The sequence below is a fragment of the Malania oleifera genome, chromosome 13, assembly GCF_029873635.1.
Source record: "Malania oleifera isolate guangnan ecotype guangnan chromosome 13, ASM2987363v1, whole genome shotgun sequence".
NCBI lineage: Eukaryota > Viridiplantae > Streptophyta > Magnoliopsida > Santalales > Ximeniaceae > Malania > Malania oleifera.
Window position 1 is genome coordinate 15,710,607 of NC_080429.1, and position 17,652 is coordinate 15,728,258.

Genomic DNA, 17,652 nt, shown 5'->3' on the forward strand with positions numbered 1-17,652 from the left:
AAGCAATTGTACGTGAATGAGTATAGTGAAGTGAGTGAGTAAGGAGTGTGAGAGTGCTAAAGGTGAGAGAGAGAAAAGTGTGAGAAGAGTTGAGTTGAGTGTATGTCTCCTCCTCTTATTTTTCTCCCAAATTATAGTATATTCGATGTGTTCCGTGGACATAGGTCAAATTAGACCGAACCATGTAAATCTGGTGTTCTTATTTTGTGTGCTTATTTTGCTTGTGTGTGTGATTATTGTTTCTAAAACCCTAACAAATGGCATTAGAGCCGACAGTTCAGGGGTAAGCGACATCATAAAATTCGAGACATGAAGCTAATTCTCCTGACGTGCTAACAAATGGAGGACCAAGTGTGTGACCGAGGCTAATAAGGATCATTTAGGCCTAGGATGGATTTAAATAGGATCAAGACGTGGGAAGTAGGATTGGTTCAGAGGCACGTGAAATGCAATCCGAGGCATGTAAGGCGCTAGTGGTAAAGCCCACTTGAGCAACTGTTGGGGAATTGGGCTTACTCGCATAAAGGAGATGGTTTCCGTTCAAGGGGGAGCGATTGGAACTCGCAAGTGAGGGAGAGATTGTTGAGAATTCCACTTATGAGCTTATCCTACATTGGAAAATTGAAGTGAATGATGGGTGCTTATATACATGGTTAGGCCGAAAACCCAATAGGCTTAACCTTTTTGGTCAAGTTGGTGTTCACATATGTGTATCAAGTCCATCCATAGGCTCCTCCGATCCTAACAGTAAGAACTGTGAGCTCAATGGCCTTAAATGTAATATGGGCATATTAAAGATCGATCCTTATTAATTCATTTCAGCCATTTCTTTTATTCTGTGTTTTCAAATCCAGAATTTAAATATTGAATTTAGATTACATAGATTTAAATAAAAAATTTATACCAAATTTCATCAAAATTCACACAGTTTTAAATTCAATTTCAAACTCAAATGGTGTACCATTTTAATTCCTATAGTTTTATAAGCTACTAAAAGAGCCTTAACACCATTCTAAATTGCTTTATAATCTTAACGTCAAACCATAAACTTAAATGCAAAAAATAACCAAGAGATTCCAAGTTTATAAGAATGAAATAGAGCATAGAAGTTTGGAACAACTGAAAAGAATTAATGATCAAAAGTCCAGCAGAAAGCTCGAATAATTAACATATTATGGCAATTCAAAATTTCAGTTCGTTATTTCACTGTTTGGTACACTTACAATATTTGGAAGTTTGGAATTCAAATCATAAATTTTTATTTTTATGGATTTGAATAAAACCACACACAAAATCGTAAAGAATTTCGTTAAAATTCACACAAAATTCAAATCTAAAAATTGAAATTGTTGCACTTTTAAACACAACTCAGCATATTTTCTAATTAGTAAGAGAAAAACTAATCCTTTATAATAGGAGTCAATAAATTGCATTATTTTGCATTTGGGATCATATATTTCGGACATTCAATTTATTTTTAAAAGAATTTAAATAAAATTTAATATAATTTTATATTATACTTTATTTAAACACGTACAAATTCAAATACAAGGTGTCTCATGAACATAGGAGAGTGAATTTGTCCAACATAAAAAAAATTGAGTGGTAGGAGATTGTTGAGAAATGCCATTTGTGAATTTTTTGAGGCTGATATAAATAATTTAATCAGTATAAAAATGACTTAAACTTTTAGGTTAAGTTAGTACTTACCCAATTAGACTGCTTGTGAGAAACTCACCTAGTGCTAACACTAGGTGATAAAGAGAAGTTATTTGGTGGGTTTAAAGCTTGATAAGAGGAAGGCATATGATAAACTTAGCCTGTAGTTCTTGGGCTAGGATTTCATAAAATTTGTTTCCTGCCATGCTAGTTAGTCTCAATATATTATGTATTTTGTTGTTACTATATCTTACCAAACACTACAAAAAAATTAATTTTTAGTAACAAAATTATTAGTAATGGATTCAATTTCGTCACTGAAAGTAGGTATTCGTGACGGTTTTAGTAATCGTTATTAATACGGTACTATTAGTGACGAATTAAATTCGTCACTAAAAATGGAAAAAAAATTGCGGGAAATCATGTTTCATGCGGAAATTATCCTGGAAAAATATTAGTGACGATTTTTACTGTATTAGTAACGAATTAAATTCGTCACTAAAAGATATTCATTAGTGATGATTAAATAACCGTTACTACTATTATTTTAAAATAATAATAATAATTTTTATTTCAGAGTATTAGTGACGAATATAAATATTCGTTACTATTGACCCATTATTAATGACGGATTTGAGAATCGTCACTAATACTTCTCTTATTTAAAAATAAATCAGAATTTTTTATTCACAGTATTAGTAACGAATATGTATTTTCGTCACTATTGGCCCCTTATTAGTGATGGATTTGAGAACCGTCACTAATACTTCCCTCATTTAAAAATAAATAAAAATTTTTTATTCAGAGTATTAGAGACGAATATGTATATTTGTCACTATTGGCCCTTATTAGTGACGGATTTGAGAACCGTCACTAATACTTCCCTTCTTTAAAAATAAATAAAAATTTTTGATTCAAAGTACTAGTCATGGATCTGGGACCGTCACTACTACTCTTTTATTTTTAAAAACATTAAAAAAATTTTGAAGTAGAGTATTAGTGACGAATCTGGTCATTCATCACTATTATGTGGTTATTAGTGATAGATATGAGACCGTCACTATTGCATTTTCATTTTCCAAAAAAAATAAAATTTAGAAGGAGAGTATTAGTGGCGGGTGTTTGACCATCACTACTGCACTTTTATTTTAAAAAAAATAAAAAATTTAGAAGGTGAGTATTAGTGACGAAACTGATTATTCGTCACTACTAGATTGTTATTGGTGACGGATATGGGACCGTCACTACTGCTCTTTTATTTAAAACAAATTAAAAAAAATTAGAAGTAGAGTATTAGTGACGAATCTAGTTATTCGTCACTACTAGGTCGTTATTAGTGACGGATATGAAACCGTCACTACTACCCTTTTATTTTTTAAAAAAAATAAAAATTTAAAGGGCAAGTATTAGTGACGAATTTTGAGATTCTTCACTACTAGACAATTATTAGTGACGGATTTAGGACCATCACTACTGCCCTTTTATTTAGAAAAAAAAAAAAAATTAGAAGACAAGTATTAGTGACGATTGTAATATTCGTTACTATTAGTCCATTAGTAGTGACGGTTTGGAAGTTTCATCACTACTAGTTCTTTTCTTTAAAAAAAAATTAATTCATTTCATACTAGTAGTGACGGTTATGGGATTCGTCACTACTAGTTCTTACTAGTGCAATCTTCAAAGAGTACTTGCATTAAAGTGTCTTTCCCTCCTGCAGCCCATCGCCGCGTTGCCCCGTCACCGTGTCTTTCCCTCCTACCAACGCCGCCTCCGCCGCAGTTAGGTAAGACTTGGCCTTGTGTCAGATGGGTTCAATCCTTTCGGTAACATGAACAACTCGTATAGCATGTGACCAGTTATGATGATGTCATACAATATGCCGCCATGGCGATGTATGAAAAAACATTTTATTTATATGTCTCTGCTTATTCCCGGACCAGGGGCACCTAGTAATGATATTGATGTTTACCTGCGTTCGTTAATCGACGAGTTGAAAGAACTATGGGAAAAGGGAGTGGAAACATTCGATGTGGAAACCAGGACAACATTTCGGATGCATGCTACAGTGTTGTGGATAATTAATGATTTCCCCGCTTACGGCAACCTGTCAAGTTGGATCACAAAAGGTTACGTAGTATGCCCAGTATGTAATAAGGATGTCGGGTCCTTATCCTTGAAGCATGGCCGCAAGTTATGTTTTATGTGTCATCATCGTTTTCTACGAACTAGACATCCTTGGAGGACTCATGGCAACAGAAGTTTTAATGGAAAACCAAAACGAAGGTCACAACCAAAGCGACTAAGTAAAGAAGAGATATTAAACTAGTTAAGGTTAATCGAAGATGTGAAATTTGGGAAACCACCGACCAATAGAAAAAGAAAACGCGCTGAGTAGGAGTTGAATTGGACAAAGATAAGCATCCTCTTCAAGTTGCCATGCTGGGAAGATCTTCCACTATACCATAACTTGGATGTCATGTACATTGAAAAGAACATTTGTGAGAATGTCATTGGTACATTGTTGGATATAAATGGGAAGATAAAGGACACCTCAAATGCTCACCAGGATATGGAAGATATTGGAATACGGCCTGAGTTGCACCTGTTTCGTGATGGGGACAAAATTCTTATGTCATCAGCTTGTTACACATTTTCAAAAGATAAGAAGAATAAATTCTTCAAATGGTTGAAATCAGTGAAGTTTCCTGATGGATATGCATCGAACATAGCTCGATGCATAAACACGAAGAAATGGAAGATGTTAGGAATGAAAATTCATAACTGTCACGACCTTTTACAATGGGTTCTACCCGTTTTCCTTCGTGGACACTTGACTGAAGATGGTCGCTCTGTGCTAATTGAGTTGGGGATCTTTTTTCGATAATTGTGCTCCAAAAAATTGAGCGTAAACATACTTGAACGGTTAGAGGATGACATCGTGATCATACTATACAAGTTAGAGAAAATATTCCTGCCAGCATTCTTCAATGTAATGATCCACCTAGTCATTCATTTACCAAAGGAAGCCATAATTTGAGGACCGGTTCAATATCATTGGATGTATCCTATTGAGAGACAAATTATAAAGTCCTTGTATAATGGTCACGTGATTTCCTTGTTTTTTTTTTCTTTTTTTATTTTTTGTATCTACAAGTCTATAACGCTATGTAAAATGCACATGTTCTTGTCCACTTTGAAAGGGTATGTGCGCAATAAGGCATAGCCGGAAGGTTCAATTATTGAGGCATACATTGACAGTGAATGTCTTGCATTTTGCTCAATATATCTATATGATATTGATACAAGATTCACTAGTGAGGAGTGAAATGCAGACGTTTATGTTATTAATGTCGAAGATAAGGAACCGAGGAGCTCTATATTTCGAGAAAATGTTCGGTCTTTCGGTGTACGAGTTTCCGATTTCATTTATATGGACGACCTACAAAAGGCTCATTTTTACGTCCTCAATAATTGTAATGAAATTGTTCCATATATCGAGTACATGGTTCCAAACTCCTTATTTGCATTATATTTACATATGCATACTTATATACTTAGTTGACATTAACATGTACTACTGTTGCATATAGCGAACATAAAGCTGAACTTCTGGCCCAAAATGAAAGGAATGTTGATGAAAGATATAAGAAGAAATTTATCAATTGGTTGGGGAGTTGTGTAAGTAACAAATACTGCCTGAGTACAAGGCAATGTACGTTTTCACTATTGACGGTTTATTCTTCTAAACTCCTGTTTATTTAATAGATGAAAGTTATGTATTACAATAAGGAATCAACGACAAGTAAAGATTTGTACGCCTTGGCATGTGGCCCCGATCAACGAGTTACGATTTCATACAAAGTCTCTCGAACTGCATAGAAGAACCCAAAATTGTGGGGTTGCGGTACAAGGCACAAAAGGAGATGAAGAAATTAACTACTTTGGTGTGTTGGATGACATTATAGAGCTTAGTTATGGAGCCAACAGACTCATCCACGTGTTCAAGTGTACCTGGTGGGACATTGGCAATAAAAAGATTAGGATAAACATGGATGCCTACTTTACTAGCTTCAATTTTAGTAAGACATGGTATCAAAATGAACCTTTTGTGCTAGCGATGCAGGAAGAACAAGTGTTTTATCTTAAAGACACAAAATTAAAGGGTGAATGACATGTGGCCCAAAAGATTCCTCCCCGAAGTTTGTACGCTATTATAGAAGTTGCATATGGGGAGATGAGTGCCAGTGAGGCTGCATTTCAAGAAGATGAGTCATCTGTCAGTGCAGTACCGCAATCTGCTTTTAATGTTGTCAAAGAAGGCCCCGATCTTATACCATTACATAGGGTTGGTGTCACGACAGAAGCCGTAGAGATTGCTGACATTACAATTGAACCTTTTGTAGACGTTCACTTCATCGACGATGAGGAAACTGATGGGGAAGATGAAACAGGGGTCAAGTACTGTAGTGAAGAGGAAGACACTTCAAAAAGTGAGGATAATACCGATATTGAGGACATGTATAGGGTAAGCAAGTGAAGGTTGTCACCATGTATCTGACATGCGTAAATAATTAAAAATATATTTATTATGCATCCATCTAATATTAGTACTTTTTATATTTACTTGTCTAATATTTTGCAGACAGGGCACTAAGAGGCTGTTGTGGCCGACTTCCTTCCACGCTATCGACTACGTCATCGCACGAGGTTGATTCAAAGGCTTTGAGACCAGTGGAGCACGTCAGTGGTGCTGCGGCACCATGATTGTCTAACTCATCTGGACCTCGGCTAGACATGGATATTTCAAATGTGACTGATACGCAGGGTGAGTTGCCGACCATGATGAGTAGTGTTGGTAAGGCTACGATTAATTTATTTGCATTTCAACTATTGATGGTTATTCACGTGCATAATTATAATGTTGTTCTTAATTTAACTCTGCTTTTAGCATCCACATCCACGGTGAGGTCAGGTCGTGGTGCAGCGAAGAACATATCGCTGAAGAAGTACCTGGATAGGACTAAGCGGTGGATTTAGATCGACATTCCTCCAGACTACACGGCCCCACTTAACGATTGGTGCACACCGTGGACTTGAGAGCTTGACATTATATGCTAATAGTATGCTCCAGTCACAGCCTTCAGCTGGCCACAGGTGACTCAGGAGCAGTGCATGGTTCTTTACATGCGCATTTTGGTAAGTAATTCCAAATCCTTTTCTTTCTTTTTTTTTAACTTTTAATATACTAGTCAATTGACAACTTTCTAACATTCTAATTATATTACCTATGCAAAAAGGGTTTAATATGGACATCCTCGAGGCTGACCATGTGAAAAGGGTGGTGGACGTCCAACTGTGCAATAAATTTAAGAGCTACCGCTCAAAAATGCGTGAACATTTTTGGGTGATGGGAGATCAAGCAAAAGAACGCCCATACGATAAGATATCCCAAGAGGATTGAGAGATGGTATGTCGCCATTTCCACGACCCACACTATCAGGTGATGTGTTTGTATTATAATCACTACTTTTTCATATTGATGTAGCTAATAAACCGTCATTACATCTTTTTTGTGGGCTATATGTGAAACAAATGCTGCGAACTGCAACACTTTCCCTACGACACATTGTGGTGGGTTGACGTTATTCATAAATCATCGACGAGTAATTACTATATATAAAACTATCTGACCATTACATGACTTAATATTAATGATGCCTTATATGATAATGCAGCGTGATCCCGAGACAGGTGCAGAGGAGCCGCTGTCGGATCTTTATTAGAGAACACACCAACGAAGATAGGGGGAGTGGTGCGAGGGTGCGCAGGGCAAACATGTAAGTCAAAGAAAATATTTAATTTATTACTTGATTCAAAACATCGAAGTTGTATTCTTACTTCTTCCTTTTTATCATTTTCATGACTGAAATTAGGCACGAATGGTCGAGCTAAGGGATGCACCTGTTTCAAAGAGGAGTTAGCAAATGACAGATTTCCAGATAACTGCTCAGGTGCTTGGGTAATGAGCGGGGGGTTGGGTGAAAGATCTTGGAAGTGGATACATCGCCCCAACAACATCATCATCTATGGGTGCGGCGGCTCGTACAGACATGGAATGAGCGTGTCGAGACGCCGAGTCTTGTGCGGAGGAGATGGTTCAATGGATGCAGATGGTGAAAATAGAGAACTAGGAAATGAAAGACACAATGTCCACCGTTGTAGTGGAGAACCAGCGATTGAAAGACACGGTGTCTACCTTTCAAGTCCAGCTGGAAGACATGATGAATAGGCAAGCACAGTTTGAACAAATGATGCGCCAATATTAACCAAATGATGCGAGAGGCTCCTCTCATTAGAAGGTATGTAAAACGTAATTTGAACTGCATGCTAGTAGCTCTACTGGTTGTTTAATTGTATTCATATGCTGAATTGTGAATTGTTTGGAGATACTGGAACTTTATTGATTGTGTTGTCAATTTAATTATTCCCAAGAAACCCTAACTCAATCTATCACATCAACATCACATATTCTAAGTAACAACTTCATGCACAACCCAAGCTGCATCAAGAATGCTTAAGAAGCAACCTTCTGAACAAAACTAGAAAACCTTAATTCAATTGTGTTTTAACCTTTTCCTGGTAATATTTTCTTAATGGATGGTATTATGTGATATGAATTGTATATTGATTTACTGGAATACATGCTTGTGTTGAACGCCAACTACATGGCTGATGCAGTACATTGTGAATTGCATGCTGGTTGTAAATTTAGGTTGTTGCATGCTTGAAATGTTTTATTTTATGAAAACAACCATGTTTCAGGTACAGGTTTTATGGGAAAATATCCAATTTACAGACTGCATGTTGACGAAATTTCGTTAAAATTTTTCAAAAAAAAAAAAAATCATGTACAAAGATAATTATGATAAAATGAATGTTAAAATATTTTTGAAATGATGAGTGAAAGTTTAACGAAAAGTCATTTCATTAAATCCTAAATTTGCATCTATTAACATATATGACATATCATTTGTTTTTTAACTATGGATAAGCATTATCATTTGTCCACCACCAAAGATATTCTATTTTGAGAACAAGTTAAAGTGTTTACATGCATGGTTTGATGCAAGCAACTGTATATATTCATATGTACGCCATTCACATTCATTTCAGTTATTCATTTAGGATTGAAAATTATTGTACGACGCACTCTCTATATTTTTCTTCCTAATTATATTGAGTGTTAGCTCTCCATTTATATGCTAATTTTTTTTTTTTTTATGATTCTTAATTTGTAGGGTTTGCGGCTGTCAAAACATTAGCACGATGTCATGCATGCATGCACTACATTAGTATTTGAATTTTGAATATTTTGAAAAAAAAAAATTGTTATATGAACAGATATTATTTCTTTATTTTAATTGAATTTGCATTTTAATTCAAAATTTTGAATAATTTATGAATTTTGTAGTAATTATGGTTTCAGGTTATGTATGCGAAAATGTAATTACAGATTTTTACAGGAATTGATAATTAAAAAAAATAAGTATTAAAGATTTTTTTTATTTTTTAATTATTAGTGTAGGATTCAAATTCGTCATTAATAGTAGAGTATTAATGACGAATTACAAATTCGTCACTAATAATAAAGTATTAGTGAAGGATTCAAATTCGTCACTAATAGTGGAATATTAGTGAAGGTTTTTAGATTCGTTACTAATAGTAGGTTATTAGTGAAGGATTCGAATTCGTCACTAACAGTAGGGTATTAGTGACGAAACACAAATTCGTTACTAATAGTATTTAAGTAGAGCCGATGTAGAATTTATAGCGACGATATTAGGACCCTAATATCCTGCACTTGTAATTCGTCACTAATAGTTAGTTGTAACTGCAGATATATCAATTAATTTAAAATCGTCACTAATACTTATAAATTCATCACTAAGAGTATTAGTGACAAATTTATAAGTATTAGTTTGATCCTTCACTAATATCCTGATTTTTTGTAGTGAAATTTTAATTAATAATACCATTTCTCTTTTTACTCCTCATAAGGAGACTTCGTGAAGCGGACCCAATATCACCTTACTTGCTCATCATATGTGCAAATGCATTACCTTTGTTGCTAGAATTGGCTAGCGTCCTATGTACTTGTCCCAATATTATAATTGAGTGTTTGTTAACTTTAGTGTATTCCCAAGAAGGGGGTGAATTGGGTATTAAAAATTTTCTCCCTCGGTTCAACTAGTTCAGCGACAATATATTCACAACCTAGGGTCTGTCTACCCAAATGCGCAGATAAATATAATATGCAGAATTTAAATCATGTTCATCATTCACACTATAACATACACATGCAATAAATATAAAGTTCGAAAATATAAACAGACACACGATATGTTATCGGGGTTCGGCCAACTATTCCTACTTCCCCGCCTCTAACTCGCAATTCCGAGGATTTCACTAAAAGCTCACTTAACGGGTGGAGCAGTATCGACTACAATCAGGTCAATTACCACAGGGCTGACCTCAACCTTTACAACCAAGTCAATTAATGAGGCTGACCTCAACCTACACCTTAATATAATGGTGCACCTAACTTTCCTAATTGGGTCTAAGCCAATCCGGAACTATTTCACAGGCCTAGTCTCCCTCTTCAGGCATATGCCTAAAAATACAACAGTATGTTCACAATCAATGAAATGGTACAGTGATTATACTTTCAAGTAAAGCATATATGTACCCAATTACGCGCAATCACATACACCACCAATAAGATATAATAAGTAAGCTCAATGTGGTTTAATATATGCTCTCAAATAAATATTTTCTATCAATGTAATCGGTGTGTGAAAGTGCAATCACTATAATCTTTGTATCACAAGATGTATTCAATCTAAGTGCTCAAACAAAGATATTAGTCAAACAATATATATGTATATTTCAATCAGCAGATATTCTCAATCGTATGATGCTCTCGTAATGTATATGTTTGGTGTGCAAAAAGAGTTTAATCTTTGTATTCAACGAATGATATAAATCAATGAATATTGTAACAAAGATTTTTATCACACAAACAAATATCTCTTCAAAGATTTTTCAAGATAAAACGCACTAGATGTTTGAAAATGATTTGAAAGGATTTTTGTAACTAAAATCAAATAAGAACTTCACAACATATTGCAATGACGATACAATACTCTCCAACGAAGTCTTCTTAGGAAAGACTTATTAATAAAGTTCCCTAAGAATACTTAAGGTTTTTGCTCTCAAGAAAAATCGGATTAATCAAGCACAACACAAAGGAGAGCAGACTTGTAAAGCAATCAAACACTCAAATCCAACTTACAAAAGATTTTAGGCAGTAAGAGAAGGTAAGTATGAGTGTGTAGAGCTTAAAGATGAGTATTATGGATTTTGGGAATTTTAGAGAATTTTTCCTAATCAAAATTGCTAATCCTCCTGCTAATTATTCCAAATGAGGGGGTATTTATAGACTTCCCCTGAAATATAACTGTTAAGGACATGGTTGGAATAATTAGAAAATATTTAATGATATTTAATTATTTTAAACCTGTTTTACTAAGTTAACCACGGTAAAAAAATAGGTCCAACCCGAGAGGACCGGTAGACCAGGACAAGTTCGGTCGACCAGAGTTCTTGGAGTTCGATCAATCGGGCCAAAAATGAGCTGCCCGTTCGGTCGACCAGATATGTATGTCTGAGGCGATTTTTTAGTATGTCCGAGGTTCGATCGACTAGGGTCATCTTGAACTAAATTGGTCGGTCGACCAAAGCGTTAGGTTCCCACACGTGAGAACTTGATCGACCAGGTTAATGCAATACAAAAAATGCTCAGTCGACTAGGAAGTCAATAAAGTTGACTTCATGGAGGTTCGGTCGATTGGGCTGTGGTCAACTTGTTGACTAGAACCATGTTCGGTCGACCGGGACCAGAATGAACTACAAAGGTCGGTCGACCGAAGGTGCACATGTTATGCATTTCGGTCATGTTTCATGCAACAAGCACCCTATTCAAAAGTCTAGTACATTCATGTGCAATAGTGAGTGTCCAAGGGTCTTTTCTAGGTCCTTTGAAGACACCGAAAAAATCTGGCGTCAGTCAACCTTTCTAAGGTTATTTTCATTTTGAGCTTACCTATTAAATCACGCGGGTGATGCATGCAATTATTACAAGTCATAGAACATAATTACTATTACAGACCCTTTACATGAGAATGAAATATAATACAATAGAAATTGGGTCTTCAATTTCAATCTTCTCTTTGTGTATTATGATCTGTCTATTTGAGTTCCTGCACATAACCTCAAACACCCATTAAATATAACAGGTATTTGTCATTATCAAAATCGAGTGTGACCTATAAGGTCAACAATGTTACTTCAATCAACCACTAGATATTCACTAATGACATTCATCTTCTCTTTCTTTGAATTCAAAAGCACTACTATATGTTGACAATGGATTTACACTCTTATGATATAAGCTTACATGGTTTTGCCCTTTTGTGGAAGGCTTATAGACCAAATGGTGAATTTACAAAAATCCGAAAATTTCTTCAATCCTAACACATAGTCTAGAATTCAATTGTTATTTCAAAATCAAATCAAGGTCAAGGTTCTTCAATCACCCAATAGATATCTCGACGCACCCATGATGTGATGCTTGCTTAAAAGATTGAATTTGGTGTTTCTAACTAATAACCCACTTCCAAACTTAGTTACAAGGTTGGAAGGCCACATCACTTACGCTTGCAAGTCGGAAAATATTGATTAAAGTCTACTTTGCAGGCTCTACCTGCCTACTTGATGACATTTCAAGATCCCATTCTCTATATGTGATATTATACAAAGTATTTGTGCTTGAACTTGGTATGATATCCAATTGTATAGAAGAAAATTCATTGGCCTTCTTAATGTCTTACACTACTTGAAATCATCTAGTGGTATAAGTAATCTAAATTTCAAATTACTTAACAAAACATTAAAAACTAAGCAAGTGCGGTGTGTAACTATGAAAGTAGATTAATTACTATGATGGCTTCTCATAGCAAATACTATCAAAATTTGATTCACCATGTTCATTGTTACAAACAAGGATTGCCTCACTATGTTCCCATCAAAGCAACTTGGGGATGGAATAGTGTAATGTATGGTTAGTTTTCTATTTTTGTTGAGATATTGAAATCCTCATATGAAAGGAATCATCAAATAAAATATTTTTATGCACAAGTTTTGGTAGTTTCTTTAGGTGATATCGCTCATCAAATGCTATGTGATGCTTATGCTACTTTTGATTTAATTATTAACTTCAGCACCAACTCAAAGTATGGGTACTCTTCGAACTACTTTACCATAGGATTTGGCTAATCCGTGGGCTATGTTTACTCTCGTAGTCATCTAATTTGGTCCCAAGTTCTAATGGTAATTATTCCACCAAAAAAGTAATCACTATTATGCTTCTATCAAGAATCAATCTCAATCTTTCTTATGAATGTCTCGCATATTTGGTTTCAAATATGCGTGCTCTCTAGACTTCCTAAACTAAAAATTACTTCTATACAAAAATTTAATGAACATTTTACTAACACAAGTGAAGCTATATCAAATATATTTGGGTGCATTTGTTCTCAACAAGAGGAAACTGTGGAGTATTTATTCAGGTATTGTGACTATGTTAATTTCACATGATTTGCTTATCACTGTACTTTAATACTTTAATCTTGGCAACTGAAAGTAGGTGTGTGATCAATTTATTGCGGTTCGATTATGGGGCAAATTGAAAACAAAATCGAACTAAACCTTGCAGTTTTTAGTCTTCCCAAACCTATATCTATTGACTACTATTACAAAAAAATATGTCGATTCTCTTGCTCATTTCAAATTATGTTATCAACAACCAATCTCCTTATAATTGGTGATAATCTAATCATCATTTTTGTGTTTATGAGTCCACTATTTTCCAACATTTAATTTGCAAAAAAGGTGAATTATTATATCAAATCGATATCATTGCATTTGGCCAAGAACTTAGTGGACATACCCCCATGGTGTGGTTCAGGTGGTAGTACGAGTTGTAGGAGTGTTTCTCACGAAATCAGGTGTTCAAATCCTCCCGAGTTTGTTTCCGCTCCTGGATTCCTGAAATTTACCTCCCTTTGGAGTTGTGGAGTCAGCTTCAAGGGGCGCGGAATTAGTCACGTGAACTGTAAAACGGACACGTGAAAACCCGGTGTGTAATTCAAAAATAAAAAATAAAAAAACTTAGTAGGCATATGCTACTAGACTATAGTAACCCTACCTTTAGTACCTTTTATGGATTTCAATTTTCATCTCATCCGATTTTTGACTACTTGCATAATCTTCAGTTTTCTACTGACTTTCATTGTTGGTCTCGCGATAGTTTCTCAAGATTTGTATATCGAACATACCACCAGCGTAACCCTGCCTTCAGCGCCTTCCATACACCTCGCTTCATGACTTGTATCTTCAACCTCTGCCTTCTACGTATCTCATCTAATTACTTTTTTTTATTTTCATCCTCTGATTGTCCACTGCTTTGTATAATCTCCTAAAACCGAAATAAGGAAGGAAAAAGGATAAAAAAAAACTCTCATGAATCTGAGCTACTTTTCAAGCTTATCCACAAAAAGGAACCTCCAAAATGGTGGGTCCTGATATGAAACAGAGAAGACGGTGTGTGGACCACGTGCATACCCTAAAAACTAAAGGGTCGGGGCTGGGAGCGTCCTACTTTATTCTGTCCAAATCAAAGGGCCAATCAAAGCCCTGCCGGTTGCTAGAAGACACCAGAGAATCGTTCTGCACATGACCATGCATGCTTCCCCTTTTGATAGACCATTGCATGTGTCTATCATATACCCTATAAACGAATAGAAACATTTCACACGGAACGTCTATGCAGCTATGCTAAGAGAGAGAGAGAGAGAGAGAGAGAGAGGGACTTGGCGATGAGCTTACACTTCCTTAAGAATCTAAGATTATGAAGGACGAGGAGGGTGTGCGTGTGCAGGCTACCCGACAGGGGGGAGCCGTTTCAAGCAGCTGATCATACAAATTCAACTACCCAGTCTCACATATAATTGCACTCAAATCACTCTCTCTCTCTCTCTCTCTCTCTCTCTCTCTCTTACACACACACACACAAACACACACATGTTGCACATGAATTGGAAGGTGTTCCTCGACTATATCATGTTTATGTATGACTATGTACATCACTAATGATTAACTTCCGTTTATATATATATGTGTGTTATTTTTTGTCCAACATTGATAGAATAGTTCCACATTAGTATAAAAAATTATTTTAAATTTTTTTTATTATTTATCCCACAATGAAGAGAAGTGTTTTTTGGACTTGAGGTTGAAACTATATAAAGAGTTCAACTCTTCATTTTTAAGGTCGCGACAAATACGACGGGACCCCCAGCTCTCATGACGATGGCGACTCAGTGTCATTCGGGGTTTTGCAGAGGAGTACTCAGACGGCGGTCTGTGCCGTCTTCTGGGATTTGCAGAGGAGAAGCTCTTGCGACGACGGTGTCGAGACGACGGGGAGTTTCAGGAAGTGAGGGAGCCATTTCGGGGATTTGCAGAGGAGAATCAAACGGCGGTTTGTGGCGTTTCCGAGACTTGCAGAGGAGAGTTTCTCGTGACGACAGGGCGAGACGACGACAAGTTCAAGAACTCTAGATCTTGCGACGACGGCGGCTCAGTTCTGTTCAGGGTTTCGCAGAGGAGGCTCAAAGGGCGGTCTGTGCCGTTTCCAGGATTTGCAAAGGAGAAGCTCTTGCGGCGACGGTGTTAAGACGACAGCGAGTTTGGGAACGTGAGGGAATTCAAAACTAGGGGAAAGTCGACACCCACGGGGACTTTGAACTCTGCCTCTTTCCCGCTCCACATCCCCAACCTCCTCCTAGTGTGCGCGTTTCGCCATAGAGAAGAGTCACCAGCTGCAACCACGGTCGCCCATTTCGTCGCCTGCTGGGTTTCAGAACATTGAATTCGGCAAGCCATTCTTCTACCGGTACTCTAAAACATCCTTAATCAGGTATGTCTCTCTTCAATTTTTGTTGAAGTAAGATGCCTACAGTCTAGGTTTCGATGGTGGCGCCTGCCGGCCCTTTGGGGGATCCTCCACCAGTGGGGCCTCTTTCGAAAGGTGGTTCAGGACCTTTGTCGTATGCCCATGTAGTATCACGCTCTCATGTTGTTAAACCATTGTCTTCATCTTTCAAACTAGCCATGAGATATTCAGTTGATGTTGATGGAGATATTGGTTTTATATTCTCGGAGGCTGAGATGAACAAAGTGGCGGAAGATTTTAGGTTTGCTTTGGTTCTGAAATTTTTGCAAACTAGACCATCCATTGATGTTATCCGTTTGAATATCATAAAGTCGTGGGGCCTTTCGCAGATCCCTTCTGTTAGTTTCATGGATGATTTTCACGTGCTGGTTCAGATGAAGAATGAACGAGATTTTCTTCATGGATGGTCTCGTGAAGGAAGGATTTTGGCTGGATTTCCATTTCGTCTTTTTCGATGGACAAAGGATTTCAACCTAAAGCGGGAACCATCCTTGGCCTCTCAATGGTTATTTCTCCCTGGTCTTCCGATGCACATGTGTAGACCTGATTTCTTATAAATTCTAGCCACGAGGTTTGGTCTATACCTAGGAACTGACAATGCTACGCTTAATCGAACTAGGGCTACGGGTGCGAGAATGTACCTGGAGGTGGATTTATTGGCAGATCGGGTTAATGCTTTCCCGATTGTTGTTTCTGCAAATCAAAAAATTTGGCAAGAAGTAAGGTACGAAAAATAAGGATTTTATTGTGAGAAATGTCATAGACAGGGGCATTCAAAGGTGGTAGGCCGAGGGGGTGAAAGGAAACAAAAAATTGGGGATAGAAGTAAGGATACGGAATACGGTAGACAAGTAAATCAACAAGAAGTTTGGTGTGTGAAGAAATTGGATAAAGGGAAGGAAGTTCAGAGAAAATTGATATATCCATGCATTATCGAAGAACCTGTAGAGGGGGCTCAGACTCAAGAGGGTGCAACGACATCACAAATTTTTCCAATGGTTAAGACAATTCCGCAACGTGAGATGGAAGAGGGGGAGTTTGTTCCTGAAGATCCGAGGCCTGAAGTGGAGACTTTGCAGTGAAATATAAATCAGTATGAGATTTTGCAGAGGGAGGAGAGTGTTGAACCAATCTTGGGTGCTCCTGATGTTGATATTCTGATAGTGGAAGATGGCATAGTAGTGCGTGATCAGCTGATGATGTCTAGTAATATGGTTACAGAAATTTTGGAACAAGAGTGTACCTTCATGGCTAGGTCTGTCCCACATAATTGTGAATTGGATAGGGAGGTGGAGACAAATAATTTAGAGAAACTCCCTTTGGAAAAAGGATTTTGTTCAGATGATGATTTACATGTTTCGATTGTTAAGTTGAAGGATATTAATGGGTAAAGTGAGAAGAAGTCTCAACGGGTTATTACCCATCCAAAGAAACTTGATTTATGATTAATACAATTCTAGTGTGGAACGTGTGGGGTTTAGGCACGTCAAAAAATCGTTTACATAAGTTAATGAGGAATTTTTCGCCTTCAATTTTGGTTCTTTCAGAGCCATTTTCTGATGAAAGTTTGATGTCGCAATGGGCTGACTTTCTAAATTTTTCGAATTTTTGTGTGAATGCTTTAGTGGGGGGTAAAATTTGGATATTTTGGGAAAAGGAAGTGCACTTTGAGTTACAATATATGTCTGATCAAGTTATTTCGGGTAATTTTAGTTCTATGGACCAGATTTTCTTGGCTTCTTTTCTTTATGCTAAATGTCGTCAAATAGATCACCGGGAACTTTGGAATGATTTAGAGTTTCTAAAGAGGGATGATTTCCTTTTATTAGTGGCGGGAGATTTTAATATTATTCGTTCAG